Raw genomic sequence first — 27,483 nt, 5'->3', positions numbered from 1 at the left:
AAACGTGTGCCACCTTCATACCTACCATATCAATATAAGTGATGGGTGGAATGTTTTGAATGAATCTGAACCACTGGCACTGCTCTGGCCAGCCTGCTCCGCCATTGCAAAAGGGGTCCCACCATGTACAAATCAGTCAGGTCCTGCCACCAATCAGAGCAGCCCAGCCTGAACTGCTAGGCCACATCCCATCTGCATGGAAACACAAGCAACCCCAGACATCTTTCAGCCTTGTTGGGCCTCCTCAGTGAGATTCAGCTTGGTTCCCTATGGTGCAGCGAGCAAGGAACCCCCTGCTGGACTACTCCACACTGATGAGGCCCAATGAGGTTGAAACATGTCTGGGGATTCTTGTGGTCTTCATGCAGAAGGGGTGTGCTCAATCTGTTCGGGCTGGACTGCCCCTATTGGTGGGTCAAGCCTGATGTGAATGTGGTCTTTCCCCTTGGAAGGTGAAGAACAATGGTCTAGAGCAGGGTTGTCCAACTTCAGGCCTCGAGGGCTGGAAAACAGACAGGTTTTCAGGGTGTCTCTCATTAATATTCATGAGCAAAAATGTGCATACATTTAGAATACATTTAGAATCAGTGTATGCAAATTTATCTCATGAATATTGTGGGATGTACTGACCCACTAGGCTCAGCCCTGTGACATCACTGGGTGCTGGTGGCACCAGAACCAGCAAAATAGCCGCAAAAAGCCCTATGCGTGCTAAACCTAGGACAATTGCGCTGTGAAACCGGAAAAGAGGGCTGCCAATCTAAATTGCCTGTGTCAGTGGTGGATCAGGAGACCACACTGCTGAGACCTGTCATTGGGCTGCCCACAGAGTGCAAATGGAAACTTCATGAAAGGCAGTGCTTTATTGCAAGGAAACTGAAAGGTGCTCTGAAATCCTTTTGTTCCTTGTTTGCTGACATTACAAAATAATGGTTCAAGACGTCAGAAAATATTCAACATCCTTGCTGGGTGTTACCCGTCACCTTATTTAAGGAATCCACATAAGCACACAATGACAGGAGAAGCAGAATCCATCATAAGAATATCCACATTAAAAAGTGTGTTTGTCTGTGAAAAATATGGGTGCAGTTCCATCGGCCACCTGTGTGACAGCTGTCATTTAATCACATTGGAAGCTTAAACTTGTGCAGTTTAAATCAAATGGTTGGAATTAAGTGATTTGCCATCAAAAGCAATATAGGTTGCAACTATTTAATCTCTATGTTTTAAAAGACTGGAATTAGAGATTTGTTTGCCTGTTGTGAAAATGTAAGTTTATTTTCAACTAAGCAAAATGTAACAATTGACTTTAAAGTAAATCTGATGCAAGCCAAATAACTTCAAAGTAAATTCCACTGCTTGCCTGTCATGATGCCTACCCCCGGAGCACCAGGCCAGGCCCAGCACCCCCGGGAGCAGGCATCACGCCCCCGGGTAAAAGCCCAGCGGCCCTTTATAGGGGCTCTTTGGACTTTATCCTGGCGCCATAGGCGCCAGGCTCATATGGGGAAGTGTTTGGGTGCACTTACCTGAAGCAGACCATGCTGCACACTCACCTGATGCAGACCATGCTGCATTAAGAACCAAGCCAAATGAGGCTTAGGAGGGACTATTTTTCTGAAGGAACTATTTTGTTACTTGGGTGGGGCTGTGGAAGAACACTCACCTGGAACTTCTTCCAAGGCTATTTAAGCCACGCCCGGACAGCCACACGTGCTTCGCGTTGTTCTGCATCCCAGCAGCTGAACGCTCACCGTGTCTGCTCCTGCATCTGGACTCCAGCCACGCCCGCCTCGAACCTGGAACACCTGTAAGGAAAGAAGAGAAGAGAAAGGTGAAAACCAAGAACTTATTCAACCTTCTTACATGCATCCGGACTCTTCACGCCAGCATTCCTGAAGGAAGACTTCAATTTAAAAGCGCCGCGTTGCTCGCTGCAGCGCCGCGCTTCACTCACCTGTTCCCGAGACGCGGCCCGGCTCCATCGCGGCTCTCAGCACCGGTCGCCACATCTCTGCACCTAGGGGAGAGAAGAAGAGAAGAAAGGTGAGCAAGGGAACACAGGAGGAAAGCCGAATTTTCAGCCATATTACTTACCGGCTTCTCTTGGTGAACCATTCCACATCTCGGGTCGGCGCCGCATCTTTGGCAGGTACCGCACCCTGGCCCCTATGGGGAAAGGACAAAAGACATTACTGGGGAATTATAAAGACATTTAGAGGGGTCGCCCTCAGCACTAACTCACCAGATTTTACCACTGGCAATTTAACCCCTCAACGCATCGCCTTTGTTCTGCACCTGAAATAAAGGACAGATCACAGATTAGGAAAAACAACATAAAAGGAGGCTCACACTTGAACTTTTGCATCTTCATACTTACGGCGTATCGCTCAGAAAAGTCAAGTGGATTTGCCAGCGCCATTCTGAAAACCAGTGAAGTAACTGGACGAACGCGCGCCCCTGCACCAGAAGCAGGATGGAGAGTTCATCCTTTCAAACCATAAGGTGAGCTTAAACCGGGGGTTTGGAGGAAGTCAGAGAAGAATGAAGGGGTATAGGGGGGAGCAAGCACACTATTCAGCAGACAGTTAATCACCTTTCTCATCTGCAGAAGGATATTCCTACGGGCCAGACAAGCAAGATTTGGGGGTCCTGTTCAATCGGTGGTCCGAATTCTGCGCATCACGCTTGAAGAGGCCACAGCAACCCAGACCAGACCAGCGCCTCCATGGGACCCAGGTGAGCGTTACATTGCCCCAACAAAAGGCATCTCTCCTGCTCTCATCAAAGCCCAGGAACTCCCATCCAGGTGTTAATGAAGAGGGCAGGGGATTTTGCTCTGCTGCTCCTAGAAGAGACAAAGGGTTTCCTTGGCTGAAAAGAATATGCAGATGCAAGTATCAACAGAAACCCCTGCCAGAGGAAAGAGGCAGGGATTGCTCTGACCCACCAGAAACTTTGGGGGTGGGACAGACAGTTTTGTATATTCTGAAAGCACAGAAAAGTATATTTTGAAAAGGACTGACACAGAACTGGGCGAAATTGTCAAAACTGTGAAATTACAGTATTGTTAATGTGGGCCCCATGTGGGCCTGTTGAATTAAACTCAGATTAGTATGCAAATGCTGCCACCAGCTAAAGGGCTCAACAAAAGAACAGGGCGGATCCAAAGTGCATTTGTTAGTTGATTAGGTTTGGCCCTCCCCCTTCTGATCATGCATTGTGTGCGCCATCAGTAAGATCCCAACTCAATATGAAAGGGGGACTGCACCTGTAGACTGTTTCCACCCAGAGTACGTGGGTCTATGCGTATGTCATGCGGTGAGCATAGGAAAATATGTGCGGATTAGCCACACACATTTTCCGCAGGTTGATCTACCATCATTCAATTTCATTTAAAATTTAAAAAATGCCCAGGCCACCGTGCTGATTTGATTTAGATTTTTGATTTTGAGGATTTCTAACGTGTACCAGACAGATTAAACTATATTCGGGTGCGGATGACCACTATTAGAGCAAAACATTTGCAGTGTATGAGTTAATTATGTATACTGTGGTAAGTCTATCTGAACAGAAAAGTTTTCAACCGTTTTCTGAACAAGGCCAACGATTCACAAGCTCTGATCTCAAGAGGAAGTTAATTCCAGATTTTCGGCCCAAACACTCCAAATCTCCTGTCTCCCCTCAAGACCAAATTGGACTGTTGAACACAAATCAAGAATGTGTCTCCAGAACGGAGATCTATACTTGGGCAGTACCGGACAATCTTCTCCACAAGATAGGCTGGGGTGAGCCCCCTCAAGCATTTATAAATCAGGCATGTAAATAAATTTAATTCTGTCCTCCACCATAAGCCAGTGGAGGGATCCCCGTAACATGGAGACATGGTCCCACTTCCTAAGGTGTCCTATCACTCTAACTCTAGCATTCTGAGCCTTCTGCAATCTGGTGACTTGCTTGGCTGGAATTCCTGGTAGGAGGCTATTACCCCAACCACCAGTGCATGATCCTCCGTCGGGATGAAAGGGAGCACATTCCTCATAGTGCACAGAAAACTGCCTTCACCTTGGCCCCTACCTTGGCTTCACTGCCAAGATTCTCATGCCATATGCAGCCCAAGTTTTTAATTTTTTTGACATAGTGAAGTTGTTTGTGTATTGTCAGCGTACGAATGAAACCGCAGACCATGCCTCCTAAATATATTAAATACTGGACAGAAATACAAATTAAAGATCAAAGGGGACAGGGATGAACAATCTCTGAGGTGAAACCTTCAAGCACCACTCTTTGCACCCTAGCCTTAAGAAAGGATCCAAACCAATGTACTACCTGTTTCGAGGCCTTCCCAACATTCTCAATGTGTTGTAACATAATCCGATGGTCCACAGTATCGAAAGCTGCGGACTGGTCCAACATCAATAATACTGTGGACCCCCCATTGTCCGCAGCCTCCAGCAGGTCGTCGTGCACTGCCAGGAGAGCTGTATCTGTCCCATATTTGGGGCGGATCCCAGATTGTAGCTTATCCAGCAAGCTCTCCCTGTCCATAAACGCCTGAAATTGTGCACAGGCTACCTTCTCCAGAATCTTAGTTGGCCAAATCAGGTTGGCGACTGGGCGGTAGTTCTTCAGGGTTTCCGGGTCCAAGTTAGAGTTCTTTAACAGATGTTTCACTAATGCTCTTTTCAGGGCCTTTGTGATGGGCGAACTCCTCACAGGTTAGAAAATGTATTCAGAGAAGACTGTCAGTGTAAGGGCCTGGCGATAGATCCCTCAAAACCTACAACTAGGACAATATGTATGTGTAGACCTCTGAAAAGTAAATTCAGTATTTATTGATGGCTCAAGACATGAGGCAGTTTCTGGTATGCCTCTGTGGGTATTTGATTGTCCTCTACAGGATGCTGTATTTATCATGTGACTAGAATGACATTGATATGTAGAGATTAGCAGCAGATATCCTATTGCTTAAATATCTTTAACTTCCCCTATGCAGCCCTATAGTTTAAAACTCACACTAGCGCACTCTATACTAGTTAATTATAAAAGCACTCATTTTAGAAGACACATTAAACTTAAGGGTTTTAAATGGAGTATAAATAATAAAGTGCTTGAGAAAGTAAATACAATGGTCTACTAAGGCTTTTTAATAGCCAATAAAAAAAATCAGATTCCGCTGATCAGAGTAAACTGTGTGCAAAAGGGGATGTTTTTATTGCTCAAGTGAGGATAATTTTGAGAAAATATGGACGGTTATTACTATTATTCTTATTATTCTTATTATTATTGTGTTGTTTGTTTTCTATGTTTGTGAAAGGGTCTGGCTAATGAACCCATAACACCATAAAATAAATGAAATAAAGGCACTCCAGGTGGACACACATGTTTTTCTCCAGCCCTTGTTTTGCATTAATTAATTAATTAATCTTTTGTAACGTGCCAATTACCGGAGATGAGTGCCTAAGCGCAGGATTGGGATTTATTGAGCACGGACCTAGCTACGAGAAGCAACAGAGCGCTTTACAGAGTTATACAACAAAACAGATACATACCAGAGCGCTTTACAGAGGTGTCCAACATTACAGATGCATAACAGAGTGCTTTTCAGAGTTAATAACAGAACAGATATACAGCGGGGGGAAGATACAGAGGGACACAGAGATGGGTTACATCTGTACAGGGTGGCAGGGAGGAGAGGGGCGGACAGCGTCTATTAAGTCAGGTGGCACGGCGGCGGCGTTATGTCCTAGGTGTTGAGGAGTGTCTCCTTGAAGAGGCAGGTCTTGAGTTCTTTCTGAATTACAGGGGCATGGAGGTGAGTCTGATGCTGATGGGGAGAAGGTTCCATAATACTGGGGCGTAGGCAGAGAAGGCTTGCTTTCTGGTCCTTTCCTTTTTGCAGCGGATTTCAAGCACATGTCCTGGCTTGTGGTGGTGTGCTGTCCACCGGCGATGCTGAGTTTCTCTGTGAGGCAGTTGGGTGACTTGAGGGTGACTGCCTTATAGATGATGCCGCAAGACTTGTAGGTGATTCTCGCAGGCAGTGGGAGCCAGTGAAGGTCGCTGAGGGCTGGGGTGATGTGGTCTTATCTGCGTAGACCCTTGATGGTGTATGCGGCTGTGTTTAGGACACTTCTCCGGGGCAAAAGGGGGGATGGTGGGAGGACTTTGATGCAGGCATTGCCCTCATCCAGGTGGGATAGGACCAGTGTGTTAATGTTGGTTCAAAAGCTGTTCGGAGGGAGGGGCGGCTTAGCTTTCCGTGTGAGAAAGAGCTGATAGCAAGCTGTCTGAGCTTTCATGGCTATGTATGTCTTGAAAGAGAGGTGTTTGTCGATGTGAAAACCAAGGGACTTGGTGCAAGAGGTGAGCTCGGGTGTGAAGCCCTCACGGTTCCTGGTTGATAGTCAGGTCTCTATGTCTGGATGTTCACCGTTGTTGCTGAGGAGTAGGAATTCGATCTTGGAGGGGTTGAGCTCCAAGTATGCACTGGACATCCAAGACTGGGTCAGCGAGAGGCGGGTTTTTAGCCTGTGGATGACCTTGATGGAGTCAATCTTGAGGTAAAGCTGGTTCTCATTGCAACCCTTGATTTAGTTTAATAAAGCTAAAGGTACTATATGATCTTGAATTAATTGATATTCAAAATAGTTGGATGCTTTGGAGAGTCGAAATCTGGCAGCGTAGCTAAGACTTCCAACTTCTTTGCCAATAATAGCAATAAGATCCGAACTAGGGTTGCATTTGAGTTTTTCCACAATCAAATGGAGCAAGTTAAATTTGTATTTCAAAACATGTACGACTAAAAATAAAAATGTTACCGCAGAGCTGGGGAGGATGGCACATCAAAGAAAGGTGGTGTGTATTCAATATTGTATGAGTGCCTCAGAGGGTTACCTTAAGGTTGAACTAAGTCTTTTTCTTGAGAATCCCAATTTGATCAAACAAAAAATGAGAAAAGAATTGGTGTCCCTCACATACACACACTCAACTAAGTGAATATGTAACATACCCACCACATAGGATCTCGTCTATGGCCTATTTGAAAAAATACCTGTGTCCACTAACCCGAAATTGGTATCTTAGAAACTCTCTTAATGCTCTGGGTAGGCTGGAAGTAGCTGGCTTTCAAAGGAATCTGTGCAGGTTCCAGCGGTTATGCAGGCTCTGTAAAAGAAACGAGGTAGAGATGTTTATACATATAGTGACCGTATGTGAGGCTGTAGCTGAGATGAAATTTAAATATTTCTTACATTTTCTACACACTGGAGGCTCATTGGGACGTGAGCAATTTCGCGCCATATGTATGCATGGAAAACAAGTCTCTTGTCGCTTTTTTGAAAGGGCTTTTTGGGCTAGTAGGGGAGAGTGTGAACCCTGTTTATTGGAACCACTTGTCACTTTTGCTGATTGTGCTAGAGCTGAATAGTTATATCTTTTGTAGTAGGTAGTACTAAGGGAGGATAGTTCAGGGGCAACATGCTTGCCTTGGAAGCAAGACAAACAGTGCAACACTGGTTCGACCACCGGGTCCACGCTTAGAAACCTCTGGGTATTAAGTGTGTTACAAATAAACAATTACAATTACAAATGGGTACATTAAGTTAATATGCTAATCTTGAAGGTAATTTTAGCAATGACTGTAAATGCTGCATATGAAATGCACATCCATATTATTATTAGTACCCTTGTACATTATGGTATTAGTGTCTAAATTAGATAGTATTTTTATTTACACTGTCTTGATGATTGTAATGTGTATATTTAATCAGATCCACGTTAAAACATCAAATCCATCACTGCAAATTTCATTTTCATCTATTTTCTGTAATTGAATGTTAACACATTTACTTGAAATAAAATGTGGGGCGAGATCCTGAGCCGCCTTCCCCTCCTAATACCCCCAATTTAATATATACCCCAACCCCACCAACCATCTATTTATTCACTGACTTGAGCTAATATTCGATGAAAAAATCCCATATTATGGAATTAGCTGTGATTACATTTGATGTTTTGACCCTATACCTATTTAATCTGCTTGTATAGTTTTGTTGTTTATCTTGTTTGTTTGTGAAAGGGTCTGGCTAATGAAACCATAACACCATTAACAAAATGAATTAAAGGCTCTCCAGGTGGTCACACGTGTTTTTCTCCAACCCTTGCTTCGTATTATTTAATTAATATTTTGTAACGTGCTAATTACCGAAGACGAGTGGCTAAGCGCTGGAATGGGATTCAAAACATGTGTGGCTTTGCGTTGTCCTGCTTCTAAAATAAACACGTTGCCCATGAGCTATCCTCCGGGCCTATTGTCCTGAAACCTCGTTGGCAGTAGAAACAGGACATCAAGGTGGAATGCAGCACTTAGGGGGTCTCACAGTGAGTGAAAATTTGGGCTAAACCAGGTCTATTCATTTACAAAAAAAACTCATTGGGCAGATGTTAGGAATTTACATGAAAGGGAGAGTTTATGATGGTTTACTTATATGACATATAAGATCATGGACTGATATGTTGGGGCTCCCCGGAGGTGAAGGCAAAATGTTGGAAATATATCCACAAGCCCATTCTGTAAGAGTCAGCTTCTGTGAATCCGAAGCCAAAACACTTATTTCTCACTTAACTTCTCTTGCGGTGTTCAGCCCTTTTATGGGTCGGTACACCAAACCTGACATGCACTCCTTGTGTATTCAAGTGAAAGCAGGAGACCTTTCTTGAAACCTCCACCTCTTCTTTGAGAACAGGATCCTCACAAATTATTGCATACTGGGGATCGTCAATCTGTGTGGAACATGCGACACGTCCTGTTCTTTGCTCCATCATCATGGAATTCTGAGAGCTTTAACCCAGCAGGTGGACACGTCATCCCTAGCATCCGCCCCTCACCTCCATCATACTGGAACAGCAGAAGAACCCTATGTGGGACACATCATCTGAATATCTCATTGAGTGTATGACAGACGAAATGCACTCAGACAACCGTATTGAATGTACTCTCACACTGAACGGGTGGTAGGATGTCAGCACACACCATTGGACATCATAGAACTAAAAGTGAAATCTGACGAGAACAGAGTGACGTCATGAAGAAAAGATTCTAAGAAATACTGAAACGATATGCAAAAACCTAAAAAATAAAGATGTACCTGAAGTAACAAGAGAAACATGTAATCAAGTATGAAGAAATCATATATGCAAGGAAGATAAAGTAACCTGCTGACTAGTAAGTGTATATACTGTAACGGTTTATTGGAAGACCACCTTCAACACTGAATTCCTTCCAAACCCACTCAAGGTGTATCTTAACAAGCAGCTGAATGGATACCTATTTGGGTCGATTGCCAACCTGTATAATGCCACCCAGCTCCTTCCTATATATAGATTAATTTAAATTGTGGGATTAATAAACATTATGCTGAAAATAACACAAACCCCAACCCCGTGGCACAACACAAAAGCTACAGCAGATAGGCAACTTTCTTGTGATAATGAATTAGTAGGTATTTCTCAATATCCTTTCAATTGCAACAAACATAGGTTTGTATTTAAACCAAATCACACACGGTAATTCCAGTGCTTTACACATGGGGTTTCTCTGCACATTAACACATACGCAATTTTGAAAACACACACTCAATCAGAATGTACGCTGTTTGTAGCACCCCTGTTTCTTCTTTAGCCCAAATCAGTCTCAAACCTTTCTGCTGTGAGTGCCACCTGATCACCCAGGAGAGAGTGTATATCCTTCAATGTAGACTCACGCTTGGTTTAATTTATTTGGCAAAATACTCTTTTATTCCAGCACCCAACTCAGACATCAGTTATATGTGTCAACCCTTGGTTTAAAGGCAAAGTTTAAGAAGCAGGAATATATTGGGAAATGTCATTTTATTTTAAAAGGCAGGGTTTGGGTCCATGGATTGGTTAGGGATTTTTGTTTTGGGAGACAGCAAATTCAAATGAAAGCCAGGGGTTTTGGATTTTGGAATGGATACGGATTTTCGTTTTGGGGACAATGGCACATTCAAATGAAAGGCAGGGTTTTGGGATTTGGTTTGGGGACCAGGGACCCGCTTCTTCTGTCAAGAAGTCTGTGTTTACAGGAAAAATAGGGTTACCCAATTACTCTGTGGCTATATTGGTTAAAATACACTGGGAATGAGATTTGTTAATTTTAACAAGAATCATCCAGTAAACTTTTTTTTATAGGGGAATTCGTTAATTATTTTTAATCACATGCGCTAAGGGTCTACACAGTTTTGCCCGCCACCCTCAGTTAAGGGAAAGAATTAAGGCAGGTTGTTTCACAACACATTTAATATCATTGGGATATCTGTACTGGCATCAGAGATCTCTGTTATTAGCTCAGGAGGCCAGCCAGGTATTAAGACCCTCTTTTGGGAATAGGTAGGTGTCAGCTCACACCTCAGGCAAGGATAGCTTAGCTATACACAGCAGAGCCCAGTCAGGTTTTAGGCTGTCTCCCTCGGATGGTACTCCCAGTCTTCCAAGAGAAAATCTCCAGCAAAAAGAGTTCAGCAAACTCCAGCAAGTGTTCAAGTGTACAGTGTCTTAGGGGATTGGCCATATATAGCACCTATGACACCCCCATTTCAAAGAATTATGCATTGCCAATCCTTTTTCCCACACTTCGGATTGGACATTCATTTTCCTCTCCCTCCAGAAGTGCGGCCTCTGCCAGCTGATAGGGCAAGGGGTTTATGAGATCTAGATTATGGATAATGAGGGAGGAGAGAGAGGATTGTCTAAAATGACCATTTTAAACTTACACTTTAGCAACTCCAAAACTTTTTGTAATTTACAACTAAAAACAATAATATGTATATTTTCTGATTCAGCTATTTTTGCCAGACTTAGAGAAACTAATTTGCTCCTTGCGCGACCTTTCCGGCGCGCATAATCATTTTTTGCTCCTTGTACCAAAACTCACAGTGTTGGGTCTATGAAACTTCGTGATCCAAACATTACTTTTACCTTCTATCATCTCACCAACTTTCAGATTTCTATAATTTATAGGAATGCCACAATCATATTTTCCCCATACCTCACGTTCCACACATTACATGGAGCTGATATGTACATAGAACTGACGGGCTTGTCCCAAGCATTAACATGGTATAGGTCCTGACTCTGCGTAGTTTCGTTCCCTTTTTATTAAGGAAACATGTGTCCAATGTTAATCAATAGCAGTGCATTAATATGGAAATCCTTGGTTTCACATCCAGCAAGCTAAGTAAGTTTAATTTCTTAAAAGTCACATGACATGGGTCTGTGCGCGGCTCAATGTTGTTTCAGCCCTGCAATTGAGTGCATTAGAAGGTCCCTGTTTGAAGCTAAGGCGCAGTTTATTGGGACTGTAAAACAGTCTGAGAAGTCAGGCTTGTATTTTCTTATGTGTGCCCTCTATGAATTAGATCTAAAAACTGTATTTTCTTGCATTTTGCTGAACAGACCTACATTCCTTGTATGCATTGTCCAAGGGTCTCTTGGGGTCAGAGATCCAGATAACACAGTCCAGCAGTTCAATGGGGGATGCTGCAAAAGAAAGTCAAATGTGCAATCTGAAAGCAATGGCTTTTAAAATCGAGAGGATATATTTTACATGTATGAAATGATATGATATGCCATTTATAACGTGCCTGTACGCAAGTGTTTCTAGGTGCGTCAAGACAAGGCAGTGGAAAAACAAAGGTAGGACAAAACAACGATCTTACCAGGCCTTGTGTCATTCAGATCACGCAAGTGAGGGGAAGAAGGAGGGGAGAAGTGCCAGGGGGGAGGGGAATGGAGAAGTGCAGGTAACTCAATAATTGCAGCCAGTAGGTGGCTCATAGTTGCAAAGAGAAGGGACTGTAGTGTTGCAGGTACAGACCCTTAATTGCTGGGGGAGCCTGGAGGCAGTGCAAGGGCAACTGGACATGCAGGAGCCTGAACCCGAGTTCAGAGGGTAGCCTGGTGACCAGTGCGCGGAGCAGTCAGGGACATCAGCAGGGGAGAGGAAGCGAGAAAGTAGAAGCGAAAAGGAAGGTCTTTAGTTGCTTCAGGAACCAGAGGTGGTTCTCCTCAAGTTTGAGATAGGCAGGGAGGCTGTTCCCAAGGGAGGCCCCTGCCGAGGAGAGAGATCTGCCCCAACTCTCTGCCTGGAAAAGCATCTGACCCTAAGAGAGTTGGAGGTGGATGAGCAGAGAGCTCGAGAAGGAAGATGTTTTGGAAGAGAACGTTGGAAGTAGAACAGTCCCAGGCCCCAGAAAGCCTTGTGGACTATGCAAAGGGTCTTGAACTTGATCCTTGCAGCCACGGGGAGCCAGTGAAGAGATTTTAGATCTGGAGAGATATGATCCCTGGGCTTGTGGCCAAGGACAAGTCTTGCAGTTCTGTTTTGGATAAGTTGCAAAGGTCAAAGAGTAGCGTCAGGCATATTTAGAAAGAGGCTGTTGCAGTAGTCTAGCCTAGAGAGGGCCAGAGCTCTGGAGACAGTGAGCTTCTTGGGGAAAGTGAGAAAAGGAAGAATTCCTCTGAGGAGGTGCAGCTGCTAGTTTGACTTCTTACTGCCTCATCATGAGTTGGGCGTTAGCCCTTAAATGAGGCAGTAAAAGTATTACTCCTGTATTTAAGGGCTGGCCCTATCACAAGTCTGGCTTATTTACCCCCAGCTATGAGCTGGGGTAAATTTGCAGAAAGAATGCCTATTTTCAGCACAATTATACTGCCAGTGGTATTACCGTGTGGTAATTGCATCAATGGACCCAATGAGGAATGGGGATTAACAGTTATGGCCCAACCTGTGATCCGGACTGGTGGGCTCTGTTGCTAATATAGTTGGGTGGTATCCCACCTGGGATACTGTCCAACTTGTGATCAGGCCCTTAGAGATGTCAGATATGGAGAGAAGGAGAGGGTGGAATCCAAGGTGACACCAAGGTTCTTAGCCTCACAGGAAGGAGTTAGAAGAGGACCCAGAGTGGGCGACCATATAGAGAAAATAAAGGAGGGAGTGGGTGTCCCAATGAGGAGGGTCTCAGTCATACTGGCATTAAGACAGAGATCATTCCCGGCACACCATTCCTGAATTGCGGCCAGACAGTCTGATATGAGAGAAGGAGCAGAGGTGCCTGAGGGAAGCCTAAAAGAGAGTTGGGTGTCATCCGCATAGCACTGAAAATTGGAGTAGAAAGTAGTGATGCGTTGAGCAAGAGGTGCCAGGTAGTGGTTGAAAATCTAGGGAGAAAGGTTAGACCCCTGGGGAACACCACAAGTAGAGAGAGAGAGATAGAAGAGAGGAAATAACCCAGTTGGACCTGGGAGGGTCGATCAGTGAGAAAGGTCAACCACGCCAGGGCCTGATCAATGATACCCAGGTTGTCACGGAGGCCATTGAGCAAGATGGCATGGTTGACTGTGTCGAAAGCAGAGGATAGATCAAGGAGAATGAGGACAGAAGGAAGATTAGAGTCAAGATTGGAGAGCAGGTCTTCACGGGTGTTCAGGAGAGCAGTTTTCATGCTTCTGGCACCTTTAAAGCCCGACTGGTGGTCGTGGAGCCAACTAACAGATTCAGTGTGCAGATTAGACTGGGAGATGGCCAGCTTTTCCAGGTGTTTGCCCAGGAAAGGAGTGATGGAGTTTGGGCGATAGTTAGCCGGAGAGGAAGGATCGGCCGAGGACTTCTTAAGAAGTGGGTGCACAAGGGAGTGCTTGAAGGTTCAGGCGGCGGTTGGAGACATGTTTAGGTTAGTTTATTTAGGGGGTCCTGCGAGAGACAGATAGGTAGATTAAGAGTTGCTTTTTCCCCCTCAAAACACTATTTATAGAATTGGATTCATTATTTCAGAATGCTCTGATGTAGCTATATATACATATAGAACTGTGTGTATGTGACGTGTTTGAATTGATAATGAGACATGTAATTACGTTACGGAAGTTATGATGTACTCAGGATATTTTAATAACCATCTAAACTCTTTGTGATGTTCTATTATTTTGCTGACATGATCGTTTTATGTACAGTTTTGCATTATAATAGCCTTCTATTGTATACTGAATTTGTATATTTAGTTGTACCTTTTGTCAAGCTCTTTTGTGATGATGTGGTATTGTTTTTAATGGGATTTTATTTTGCTGATCAAAACCATTTGAAATGAACATAAAGCATTTCCTATTCTAGGGCTCAGAATCAAAGCATGGGGGCCTGGGTGGCAGCCATCTGGTGATCATTGCAACAGTTTATATTAGCTGACGACGAGCCACGTCTGACCTCACTGGAGACAAAACAATACAGTAGCACGTTTTGACTTCCATTATTTATTGGCCTGACATGGGAGCCAAGCGGAGCATTCGTTTCAAACCACAATCCCTGAAAATTAGGGCATTTTGTTCAGGAGAAGAATGGAGTTGAAAAGGAGAGTTTTTAATCTATTTACTTTAGCCTGTCTGCTTCCTGACCTGGCTCTAGACACCTGAGGGGGAAAGTACAGAACAAATTAGGCAGGCAGTTATTCACTGGAAGTCAGGAGGTGTGTTCCATGCCCTGGGAGCCCACAGTGAGAGTTTAAAAGGCTGCAATTTCCCCTTAAATTAGTATCTCGGCCGCGCAGCATTTCCCTCTGCTGTCACACGGCTGACTTTGAAGTGATGGTGAAACTAGTGACTACGTGCTGCACACAAATGAGCACATCAGACATTGTGCACTGGCCCCCTCAACATATTATTCGTGGCCTTGCTTTATGCCGCGAAAGGTCGTCATAGTTATTACATGTCTGTCTAACTGTAGCATGGGTGCTAATACCAGAGCTGCCGCTCCATAGACTATAACACCTACAGACAGTGGTTTGGCCAGGATTTCTTGCCAAGATGCACCTGCTCATTATATATGTTAGCCCAGACTGCAACCTTTGACTCTCCAGGTGTTTCGGACTACAATTCCAATGGTATCTGACTATTGACTATGCTGGTTAGGGAGGATGGGAGTTGTAGTCCCAAACATCTGGAGAGCCAAAGGTTGCAGACCCCTGGCCTAGAGCAGAGGTCCATGCAACTAAATGTGATATAGTAAATGTATCAGGCTATTTTCCTTCGCATACTCTTGCAGACCAGGCCAATGTTTGAACTATTATAGGTTAATCTCTACTATTAACTTTCTTTAGAGATTTTATTCAGTACAAGGGAGCAGTCCCCTTTAAAAATGTGCTCCATCCTCCTGAGGGGAAGAGGTTCTAGTGCAGCCTGCAGTAGATTCAAGAGTGGGGATATTTCCATGGAAAGTAAGAGCATGGCATGTGGAGAAAGCGAAGAGGGGAATTCCATTCAACGCTGATGCAATTCTTGTGACAGGATGCCACAAAGTGAGAACGAGATAACATAGATCTTTTTGATTTGAAGAAATAAATGATGCTGGTAATTCTGTTTCTGAAGGCGAGCTCTGCTAATCAGACTAAAGTTTTCACTTGTTCATGCCAAAAAGCATAGTGTGCCATGTGGCTATGCCAGGGTCCACCGGCCAGTGAACACACCACACAGTAGTGCCGTTGCAATAACAACCCCACTAACAACCTCACCAACATGAAACCCTGTGACATGCCCTTATGGGGGCCCTTTGGTACTCCCCTCCTTGTGAGGCACGCGGTGCAAAAGGGTGCATGTTATTTTGCCCTTAGCAAAACCACTATGGGTTCCCATACTGAAATACAGGTGGGAAACTCCAATTTCCAGCATGTCTTCATGGCGGCCATGTTAGGGCATGGCTATCTCATTCCATCCGCTTCCTAAAACACGCTGCTTGCTATTGTGTCATCGAGCCGAGCAGATGTGCTTTCACCCGCTCCAGAGCCTGCCCCTCCGGCGACACAGCACACGGACCGAGTGGGGAACCCAGCGGGACACTCCCGTTTCCTAGACCCGCTATGCCTCTTATTCGCGAGTGCCTGCAGTTCCACACAGCTTTCCTGCCTGCTTGGCATAGCCGTACATGGCCTAAAGAGTGACTAGAAGGGCATCTACTGTCCTGAATCATGGTTTTAGCACACCCACACTAAATCATGAGACATTGTGAAGCCCTCAAAGCCTGACAAACCCTAAGGTAAAAATATACTCATTGCATACTAGGGTATCAGTGATGGAGAAAATGACTCCCTCCCCCGCACTGGGGATACATTCCCTTATGTAAACCTACCAAGTCATACTCAATATAACAATATCGTCCCCAGATTCAAGCGTACCAAAGCCAGGGGCACCAGTGTCCCGTCATGGCCTCAACACTCTGTAACGCACTTCCTTCCTCTTTACGCTCGGAGCCATCCTATCAGGGCTCCTGGGTTTGCAGGTGCTCTCGGTCCGAGCCCCCTAGGATCAGGCCCGGGTCAGGCCCTCTGCGTATGAGTCCCTATACTTGCAATGGGAATTTTTTTGTTGGGTGTGTGCCGGCACCTCCCGGGAAAATCAGCAGTCGGTGCCCCTGAATCCTAATTATTCAGGAAATGCCTGAAGACCTGGCTCTTTAACTTTTGCCCTTCTGGAATCTCAGATGAAATCTACCCCTCCTGCAACTAGCACCTAGATGCCCATGGGTTTTGTGCGCAGCTACAAATGTAAAATAAATAAAATAAATAAGTACGTGCTCTGAAGAATCCAAGAACCCAGCGTGTGGGCCCCAGCATTTTCCCCCAGTCACGCAACACTTCAGCCAAAGAAACAGAACAACAGATAAGACTTGTGTATTTCCTATTGTGCCTAATTGGCCGTTGACTAATTGACTTCTGTACAGACCACAGAACCATTATTAGTCACTAATAGACTAAATGTACTAATAAGTGCAGTGCAGGAACTCCACATGTATATGTACAGTTAAGAGTAAGGGTGGGCAAGAGCAGCTTCTGGTGACATAACCAGAAGTGTAACAAAGCTGGTGAAGAAACCAGGTATTGTGTTGGGTATGGTGGAGTGCATGTGTATCCCAAGGAGTTGTGTGAATGTGATATGTGTGAGCTAAGGAGGACAACAAATAACCAGAAAGAACTTCCCTACTTCCCCCTACCTATCCAATGCAACTCTCCAACCCTCCACCCGATTACCTTAATTCCCACTACCCAGCCAACAAAACACCCTAACCCTCTACACGCCTGGGGGTTTGCGGGCTAGGTGGTGTCACACTTCCTGCATGGCGGGTGCAACCTTAGGGTTGGCACTGGTGCATCCTGCTTCTGCGAGGAACGTACTTGGGACCTAACAGCCTAACTGTAACTAACTACTGACATCTCCCAGCAGCTGCTCTGCAGTGGCAGCAGGAGAGGTTCAAAGGTCATATATAAATTTGAGAACACAGCCGTTGGAAGGCACAATTCCAACACAGGTGACTTACTAACTGCAAGCACCTCCGATTCACAATATATTACGTGTATCTCCCTAATCAGCCTGGTGGAAATGGATTAATAAATAAATGTAAGCCATGTTTGGATGTCATATTTAGATGTCATATTATTGTTAACTTGGTGATGTGACTCATTCATGACGAGGTGTGTATTATGGCCTGGGTGTACTCATAGCAACCATGTGGGATCCAACCCAGGAAGCTTCTCTTTTGATCTCCCTGAGGAAAGTCAACATCTTCATCCAGTATACAGTAAACGTGCCCCAGGTGGTTCCGTGGGAAACGGTGCTTCAAAGACAGTCCTGTCTTGACAATGGACCACTGACACCAGCATGCTGCTTAGTGGAATCTTTTGAAGTAGGAAGACAGAGGAAGGAGGTGGATTTAGAGTATCCCATTGGAGAGTGTTAGCCCAGAGAGGAGTTCCACCATTTTGGATTATGCTAGGGCACCGTAGACTCCTGCTGCCTGCCCAATACCTGCAGACAAAGCACTCTGGGTATGACATCAGAAGGTAAAGAACACTTGTTAAAGCAGCCTGGATTGGACCTCCAATACAAAGCTTGTTTTGGACCAATCACGATGTTGTCCTTTAAAGGGAAAAGCTCCATTAGCTGATTGATCTTTGAACTGCAAGGCAAGAAGGATTCACTAGAACGCTGTTGGGAATATAGTCTATCCCAAATTCCTCTGCCATAGAGGTGAAGACCGAGACTTCAAAGCAAGAGGTAAGCTTTTGTCCCTAGCAATCTACTCGGGCTTGTGTGGGATAACTAGCTAGCTGGACAAGGCCTACTACAACTGAGAAACTGGTACCCAGGACTTGTCTCACAGGGTGACAGATCTCTGCAAGTGCTTTCGCAAAGCTTTCCTGGTTGGGTAGGGAAGCAAAGGGACTTACCTTGCACCTGAGTACTTGGATTGGGTCCCCCAACATCCACAGTCCCAGGGAAGTGGCCCTTGACTCTTCCTTCCTGCATTTTCAGACCACAAGGACACTGGTTTGGACACCTTCAAGTCCATCCAATCTGCTGCAAGTTAACTGAGTTCTCTCGATCTCAATGAATGACTGCCTCTGAATATTTGAGTCCAGCTTGTCACTGATGCCCATGCTCCACCAGCTCCACATCTGAGGACCACTGAGTCTTCAAGCATCCAAAATGCAACACTGCTGCCTGGTTACCAACATCTTCAAGCTCCAAGCCATCGCTGCTGGATTACCCTAACACAGTGATGAGCCAGCTAATCCTTCTTACCGCCAAGGGCCAGTCTCTGCTTCTCCACACCCGAGACCACTGAGTAGTCCAGTGTCGCATTCCGACATCACCTGCAATACCCAGCATCTTTTAGTCCCACAAGCCACCACCACTGGTGAATAGCACTGCATTGTTGAAAAACTGCAACGCCACTAACCTCAACTCTGAGCCACTGCCGAAAGATCCCATACTCCTGGTTCAATGCAGAGAAGCCTGGCTCAATGCTGTAAAGTTACCATGACGATATAATACGAATAATTGGACTAGCCCCTGTTATTTAGTCTCTAGAATAAAAGGGGGCCATGTGAATCCATCTAACAAAATGTGCTGTGGAGAACAAAATAGCGAACAATCTATACGGTTTTCAAAGAAAGACATTTCAGTGAGAAATCATCTGGTACTGTAAAGGATAACAGCAGAAACATGCAATGAGTTCATGGTTGTGTACACAGACAAAGGAAAACATGCCAAAACGATTTATAAAGTCAATGTACTTTTTGAAACATAAATTCTCCTGATGGTAATACACAATTATTTAGTCCACAGTATGCAATACAATGATATTCTGTGGTTTTATAGCAATAGATCAACTTGCGTTTCTGCAAAGAAATTTAGCCTTTTTAATTAGTTGTATGCATTGTTCATTTTTATTAAAGTTCTAGATGCTTGGTCGTACAATCTTTTATTTTTATACCACTGTACTATTGTTGTTGCATTGCTTCTCTACCAGCTCATAACCATCCTTAAGTGTATATTCAGCCCTCTGCCCACGTAACCAAAAGAGGTGAAGGGGGTATACTCCACTACTAAACCCACTACTAAACCCTGTACTCCAGCAGAGCAGTAGTCATTTATGCAAGCTCTGTCTCGTTCAAAGAAGAAGCCCATATTAAAACAGTCTCCATTTTCAGAAAAAGCACAAATGACAGGAATTAGTTCATTATTGTGAATTAGCACCGGAAGTGAGGAATGCTAGGCCAAACAGTGTAGCAAAACGTGGATTGTATCTACGGATTGGGACAGGGTCAGTAAGCTGCCTCTGTCAAGTGGGGATGGTTTGCTTCTTAGCCTGGGATGGGGTGCCTGTAAGCCTGGGATGGGAGGTCTACCAGGGTCAAGACAGATTAGGTCCTACACCAGAAGGGGGAGGTGGTAGTTGGGAGGTCCCCAATCCCTGTCACTTTGTATGGTGTCAGTTTGCTTGCACACAGTGCCACTGGCAGTCACCCTGTACCTATCTTTCATGCCGCTGGCCAGTATTTCACTATTTCTTCCCGAAAACAGACAGTTTGTAGATAGTATGCGTTACCAATCTCTTGTATCAATCTTCGGTCGAGGTATGCCTTGTTTAGCATTGGACTGCTCCTTCCCAGGTTTGAAAGAGAGGGGTGGTCATTAAACTCTTTTGCTATATTGAAAATAACCATTGACCAATCTCTGGGAGTTGGTGTGTTCTTGAGGCCATCTGTGACATGACACAAGCCTGTGTTCCAAGCTGCCGAATGGTCATATCCTGCTCGCTTCCCTCTGCTTGACCAGGACCTGGCTCCCCCAATTTCCATCTCAACCCCCTTCCACCTTCCACCCACACCACTCCATGTCCTCCTCTTTACTAGTCATGAGCCGACACTCTCCCACTCAGACCTCATTGTGCCCAACTGCAGCTCTTCACTGCATGCCTCCACACACGAGCCACGCAAATGGAAACAGGGCTCCACTCAAAGCCCTGCACCTCCTTAGTGGGCATGTTTATTTGTTTCCATCATTCTGCATCTTTTTTCCATTTTGTGCTTGCTCCGTCACCCCAGTGGTTTGCCCCAGGGTGATAATTGTAATAATACCCTGCCCCTATCACTGGCAAGTGCATCGGCCTCTGGCACCAACTAGGATGGATGTCTGGAGGTAGGCCTACATCAATGTGTTTACTGTGGGGTGCATTCAAAGGTCCCAAACTGAAGTCCCTTAGTCCCTTTCAGATGAAACGCAGGATTTGTCAACAAAGACACAAGAACGGCTTTGCAGTTTAAATGTGAAAATGTGCCACTGCTAAAAGAAACATTTCAGGGAAAAATGGTTTGTGCTGACCAAAAAGTAATGGGGGTCATTACAACCCTGGCGCCATAAAAGGCTGCAGCGCCGTTAACCCCTTAGCGCCTAATTATGAGGTCCCTTTGCAGGACTCGACCTTAACGGCTGGTCTAGACCAGCCGTTAAAGTAGGGACCCGCAAAGGGACTTTCGCGTTAAGTACGGTACCGCAATTTGCGGTACCCTACTTACCGCCTTCCCCATTCCCATTATGCCCTATGGGGCGAAAATGGGAATGGGGAAGGACCATGGTGAAATGGGGAAGTACCGCCTCACCAACCTTCGAATGGGGTGGTACTTTCCCATTTCACCATGGCGGACTATTTACAATACCGGCACCAACCATGGGGCTAATAGCGCCATCGTTTAGCGCCGGTGTTGTAATGAGGGCCAATGTATATTATGTTTTGCATGCAAAATACCAGCAGTCATTTCAAAGGAAAAGCCACTTTGTTTTCATGAACCAGTGTCTCTAAGGCAGAGGCAAACCCTTTTGCTGGCTGTGGGACACTGCACAAAGAAGTCCCCCACTACCAGTCTGGAATTTACATCCCCCAGATAAAGTGTCCTGCTAAAGGTGTGGAAAACCCAGTGTTCCCCAGACTTGCTGCCTCTGAAGACATTTACAGCAAGACAATTTCCCTTGACTGGAGCATGACCAACATGTGTGTAAATGGGGATACAAGGAAGGAGACTGAAACTCCAACATTAAAGAAAATAATAAAAACTCTGGCTACATTCAAGCCCAGTGAGACCATATGGCCTGGAGGCAGGAGAATTGTCATTTGTCAAACATGAAGATTTACTATTAATTTTAAAAGACTATTAACATTTAGGCCTTTTACCCAGCAACCATAAGGCAGATGTTCTTCATTTATGTACCCTTTTTAAGGTAAATCACAGGTGTTTTTGGAGATATAAAATTCATGCACCTATGAGTTAGGAAACTGTAATGGCCGTTAACAGTAAAATGATGACCTTTTGCCACATAACTAGATTTGGCCACAGATTTGACCTGAGAACAAATGGGGCTTGTACATTAAGCTGCCATATGTCTGCTCCAGACTCTTAAACAAATCTGTAAAGAGGGGCTGGTGTGGGGATGACAGAAAATGGTAACTGTCCAATCCTAGCTGCGAGATCTCTGGTAGGGTACTTCCATCAGATTGTAAAATTGGTGGTGTCATTGCTGCTATATAAAGGGGACTGCACTAAGACTGCACCAAGAGGAAGGGACAGAGCTGCTGAAATGTATCATCAAAGAGCGCTGATGAAACGTAACATCAGACAGCTGCAAGGAAACACCGGAGTAGATTGCTGAAGTGCATCTGGGTACAGCTGTCTACTTCCAGGAAGACCTAAGAGGAGACTGGGTCCTATGGTGGAGAGTAGGAAACCATCATTGAGAGTGGAGTAACTAGATTCCTGGCCTATCTTTCCAGAGGGTCCTGACATGCAGCTGGCTGTCCTGAACCTTAAAAAGAGACTAGAACTGAGCCCTGGGAAACCGAAAGGTGATGAGTCTGCTTGCCTTAAATACTTTTCTGTTTATAGTGGGCCGGGGGGGAGGGAACTATGTAGATCCTGAGCCTACTTAACTAAAAAGATTAATTTAATTAATTCCCCATTTGGTGGAACACTCTAGGTTGATTTTTGTTAAAATTCTAAATTAACAAAGCTCACTTCCCAGTGTGCACTGAAAAACTATAGCCTATCATTTAATTGGGTAATCCTTTTTGTCCCATTGACCCAAACTTCTTTAAGGAAGAGGTGTGTCTTTGTTCTTAAATCTATCCAATCTTTTTGTCCAATTATCTCCTAACACTGGCCTTTAGGTGGAGGGTGTCCAAAATCCCAAAATCCCCAAATCATGACAATTTTTCTTTGCAATTTACCTAACACAGACCAAAGTAGGGGGTTCTGAAAAACAAACCGCTAAATCACCCTGTGTTTATTTAAATCCAAAAGTGTTGCTGGAATCATAATTGCCATATGTATTTGTACCAATCTTGAAATCCTACTCTTAGCCTCATAAGCCCGCAGGAAAATCAAAATTGCACAGCACTACATTTATAAGTGTTTTGGTTATTGATGTTTAATTATTTCTTGAAGTGAAATTTGTAGAAAGTAACAAATTGTGATTTGTGTTTTTTAACTAATTTGTGTAATTGATTGAGTAACAATAAGTTAATGTTGAGCCACAAAGAAGGTGGCGCGTGTAGTTCAGTGTGATTTCTATTACTTTTAATTTAAATAAATACAAATATAGTTCCATTACACCGGCCTGGTTCTTGGCTGATTGGTAGCTCACGGGGAGAGATCCAAGGGGCATGAAATGTGTCTGAAGTAGGACTGAATAAAATAATCTGTTAAACAGTTTGTTGTGTCACACCTTGAGTGGGGAGAGAATGAACTCCCTGTGTTGCGAGTGGTACTGCAACATAAGCTTAATGATCAGACTATTTATAATAGAGGGTTGTTAGATGACATTGTTGCCCTCAAGCAACCAATCAAGACCTTAGAAACGGAAAATAGTCTGTTTATCCGAATGGACTCACAAAAGGAGTTTGATTAAATGCACCAAGGTATAAGTACTCTGAAACAACAGAGGACGCAGCTGATTCAGGAAAAAGACCTCTTGAATCAGGATAACAGCATCCTATTACAGACAATAAAACGGTTGCTAATGGAGGGAGGAAAGAAACAGTCAGGTTGTCAGGAACTGACCAGAATTAGAGACAAAAGGACTGAGCCGAAAGGTGTGTTAGGCAAATAGAAGCTGTACTATCAGAGACATCAAATGGTAGGGATGAGCAAGAGAAAGATATTGGTCTCCTGAAGGAAAAGCGCCTTCAATATGCACACAGAATACAAGGCTCACAGAGGGAGAATGAATCACTTCAGCATGAGGTGCAGCAAACAAAGGATCGGTTGGCTGCTCAAAGCAGATTGCATGAGATGAATCAGGCCTTCATGTTCAAATTAAAAATCCAGCTCTCTGAATACCAACAGGAAATAAGGGCAGAGAGAAGCGGGTGTGAAAGTCTCACAAATGAAATTGCAAATTACAAACAGGTGCTGAGATACCCTGACCAATGAGGATATGGGACAAGGCCCACTGATCAAGGTCAGATTCCCATCCCATCAGGGGCAGCATGCCAGTTATTTACAACCTCCCATGTACAAATGGGAACTGACCTCATGTGTGCCACCGACAAATAACAGGGTAACATGGGGCAGTTGGACTTACCCAGGTTTAGCCCAACTGGTCCAGAAGGCCAGTCCATGTCTGATAAGGATGAAGAGTCATCTATACCACATAGAAGGGAAAGTGGCTTCACCAGTGTTTCCTGGGAAGGAATAAATAATACTGTAAGTACTTCAGACCATTAACACTCTTATGAGGAGAAAGTCTGGGAATAAGATTGGCTGAAGATGTGACTACAAAAAGACCACCTTGTCCGCTTCACTGAAGGAGAAAAGCCAAACCCTCAGCCCATGAAGGGCATTCTAAAAACCTCTGTATATTCAGGGGAAAGAGGGCAGTTCCCCAGACTGCCTGGTAGGAGGGATGAGGAAACTGGGTTGAATCATGGGCCTGGAAAGAAATCCAGGAAAAGTGACCCTGAGACTTCACTTTGGTCCAGCCAAGAGGAGTCCACATGTTGTGGTTCTGGGAGATATCCCCAGTCTCATGGAGATAGGGAGTTCCTAGAAGACAGGGAAGTGAGTACATTGCAGCTCTGAGTCATAAAGTGAATGTAGTCTGGTGCAGAGGAATAATACAGGGAAACAAAGAAACTGGTTTGCCAAAGACCCGATTCGACAGATAAAGGCCATAGAGAGCTTCCTGACCCCATACCACAAGAATGACCAATATTCGGTATGGTAGCACCTGGAAGTTTAAGAGCAAATGATGACATCATTACAGATCAGGAATTATGTGAATTGTATAGCATTTGCTAAATTAACTTTCTCACCTGAGTACTCCAGTTTCTTTGCGGGACTGGAGGATCAGGATCATTATAAATGGTTCACCTGTAAGGCGGTCCTTTTGAAACATTTTTTTAACACATAGGAACCCACAAAAGGCCTGTAAGGCTGGATATAACTTGCAATGTGGGGAGGATCAGGCGCCCAGAGACTTTGTCCAGGAGTTAAAGCAGGCATTTGCTTAGACTTCCCGGAAGGTGAACACAAATAGTAAGGAATTCATAACTACATGTTTCCATGCGCTCCCCAAATACATAATGACTCAGTTGGCACGTGACTTTCACGAGCATTGGAACCTGGATTGGGTGATTGAACAGGCCACCAGGATTTATGAAGTCGAGGAAGCCTGCTGACAGCTGAAATACTGCTAAAACCCCCAAACCAGCTAAGACCTCTGCTGCTGCAAAGGTGGCAGCGGTAAAAACTACACCTCCATTGGACCTGGAGACGGGGGGCCTAAAAGTAACCCTCCTGCCAACAAGTAAAATGGAGTGCAGAAGGGAACCCCCAACCCAGCCAATCATATGGTATTCAGGCAGGGGCCCAGAGCAATGATCCCTCTGACCTTGACACCTATATAGGTCCATACACTCACCTGGCCCAAGGAGGGGAGAAATAATTTTTTCAATAATGTTTTTCATAAGAAAGTGTCTCTAACCCTTTTTCTGGCTGTGAGACACTTCACAAAGAAATCTCCCACTACCAGTCTGGATTGTACATCCCCAGTTTATTACAAACTGCATAAAGTTTCCGTTGGCTGGAGCATGACCAAAATGTGTGAAAGTGGGGTATTCAAGGAAGAAGCTGAAACTCCAACTTCAAATAGAATAATAAAAACTCTGGTTACAGGGGAGCCCAGTGAGACCATATGGCCTGGGGGGCAGGAGAATTGCCATTTGTCCCACATGAAGATTTACTATTAATTTTAAAGGACTATTGTCATTTAGGCCTTTTCCCCAGCAACCATAAGGTGGGTTTCCTTTGTTTATGTACCATTTTGTAGGTCATTACCAGGCGATTCTGGAGATATCAAATTCATGCACCTACGAGTGAGTGAACTGTAATGGCCATCGAAGATGTGTTTCTGGATGATCTGAAAATGTTGCTAATGTGAGAGTTGGTGAACGGGTGGAGGATAAAATGAGGAATATGGGTAACAAATTACATATTCAGAACTGTTATTCTTTTTACAGAAATGGAAGGAAATTGACACATCGTCGTGCAACATGTGCAGACTTGGCTCTCATCTTATTTAATTCCCCATGATAAACTGAATCCGGAAATATGTATGTTATGGCAGTTATTAGTAAAATTATGACATTTTGCTACATAACTAGTTTTTGCCAACATTTTACATGAGAACAAGTGTGCAAGTAAAAGAAGTTTAAATGTGAAAATGTATCACTGCTCACAGACAAATATCATGGAAAAAACATGATGTGCGGGTTGACAAGAAGCAAGGCATAATATGTATCACATACAAAACACCAGTGACATTTGAAAAGCCACTTTGTTTTTTAATGGAAAAATGTTAGCCCAAGACAAACCCAATGAAAAAGTGTCTTTAAACCAGAGGCAAACCCTTTTGCTTGCTGTGGGACATTTCACAAAGAAATCCCCTCTGCTAATTTGGATTGTACGTCCACCAGCTAATTATCAACTGCAATAACGTGTCCTGCACCTTTAAGGTGTTGCAATTCAGTGTTCTCCAGACCTGCTGGCTCTGAAGGCATTGACTGCAGGAGAAGTTATCCTTAGCTAGAACATGACCAATATGTGTGAAAATTGGGGCAACAACTTCAAAGAGCAAGCTTCCAACACAAAGAGACTGATTAACAAAAAAACTCTGGGTGCAGACTGACCTAGTGAAAACAAATGGCCGGAAGTCAGGAGAAGGACCATTTGTCATACATGAAGAGTCACAATTAATTTAAAAGGATTATTATCATGTAGGCCTTTTTCTCAGCAAACATAAGGCAGATGGATTTTATCTATGTACCGTTGTTTAGGCAATTTCCAGGCGACCTGTAATGGCTACGTAAGATGTGTTTCTGGCTGATCTTAAAATATTCCAAATGTGAGAGTTGGTGAGCGGGTGGAGAATAAAATTAGGGATATGGGTAATAAATTACATATTCATAACTGTTATGCTTTTTATGGAAACAGCAGAACCGTGCCACATGGCCGTGCTATATGGTACGGAACTGGTGGTCGGCTTATCTAATTCCCCATGATTAGTTGATTCAGAAAATATGTATATTATGGCAGTTGCTAGTAAAAGTATGAGGTTGTGACACATGACCAGTTTTTGCCAAAAATTTGAAAGGCGAACAAATGGCGATTACAAATGGGAATTGTCATATGTTCCTCCAGACCCCTAACCCAATCTTGACTTGGAGGCAGGATTTGGGAGGAGAGAGAAGGGTAACTGTACAATCCTAGCTGCGGGAATTATTACAGGGTACTTCACCACGATTGTAAAATTGGTGGTGTCATTGTTGCTATATAAGGGGTACTGCACTAGGAAGAGGGAACACACAGACAGACAGACCGATGGACAGAGAAGGAGGGAGAGAGAGAGAGAGAGAGAGAGAGAGAGAGAGAGAGAGAGAGAGAGAGAGAGTGGGTTGCTGAAACTTACCATTTGACGGCTGTAAGGAAACACCATAGGAGATTTCTGAGATTGCATCTGGGTGGAACTGTCTATTTCTAGGAAGGCCTCAAAGCGGACTGGGTCCTATGGTGGAGAGCGGGAGGCAAT

This window comes from Ambystoma mexicanum, chromosome 2p (assembly GCF_040938575.1).
Source record: "Ambystoma mexicanum isolate Mex_15411 chromosome 2p, UKY_AmexF1_1, whole genome shotgun sequence".
In the NCBI taxonomy this organism is placed as follows: domain Eukaryota; kingdom Metazoa; phylum Chordata; class Amphibia; order Caudata; family Ambystomatidae; genus Ambystoma; species Ambystoma mexicanum.
Note: the sequence above shows the minus strand (reverse complement) of the source record.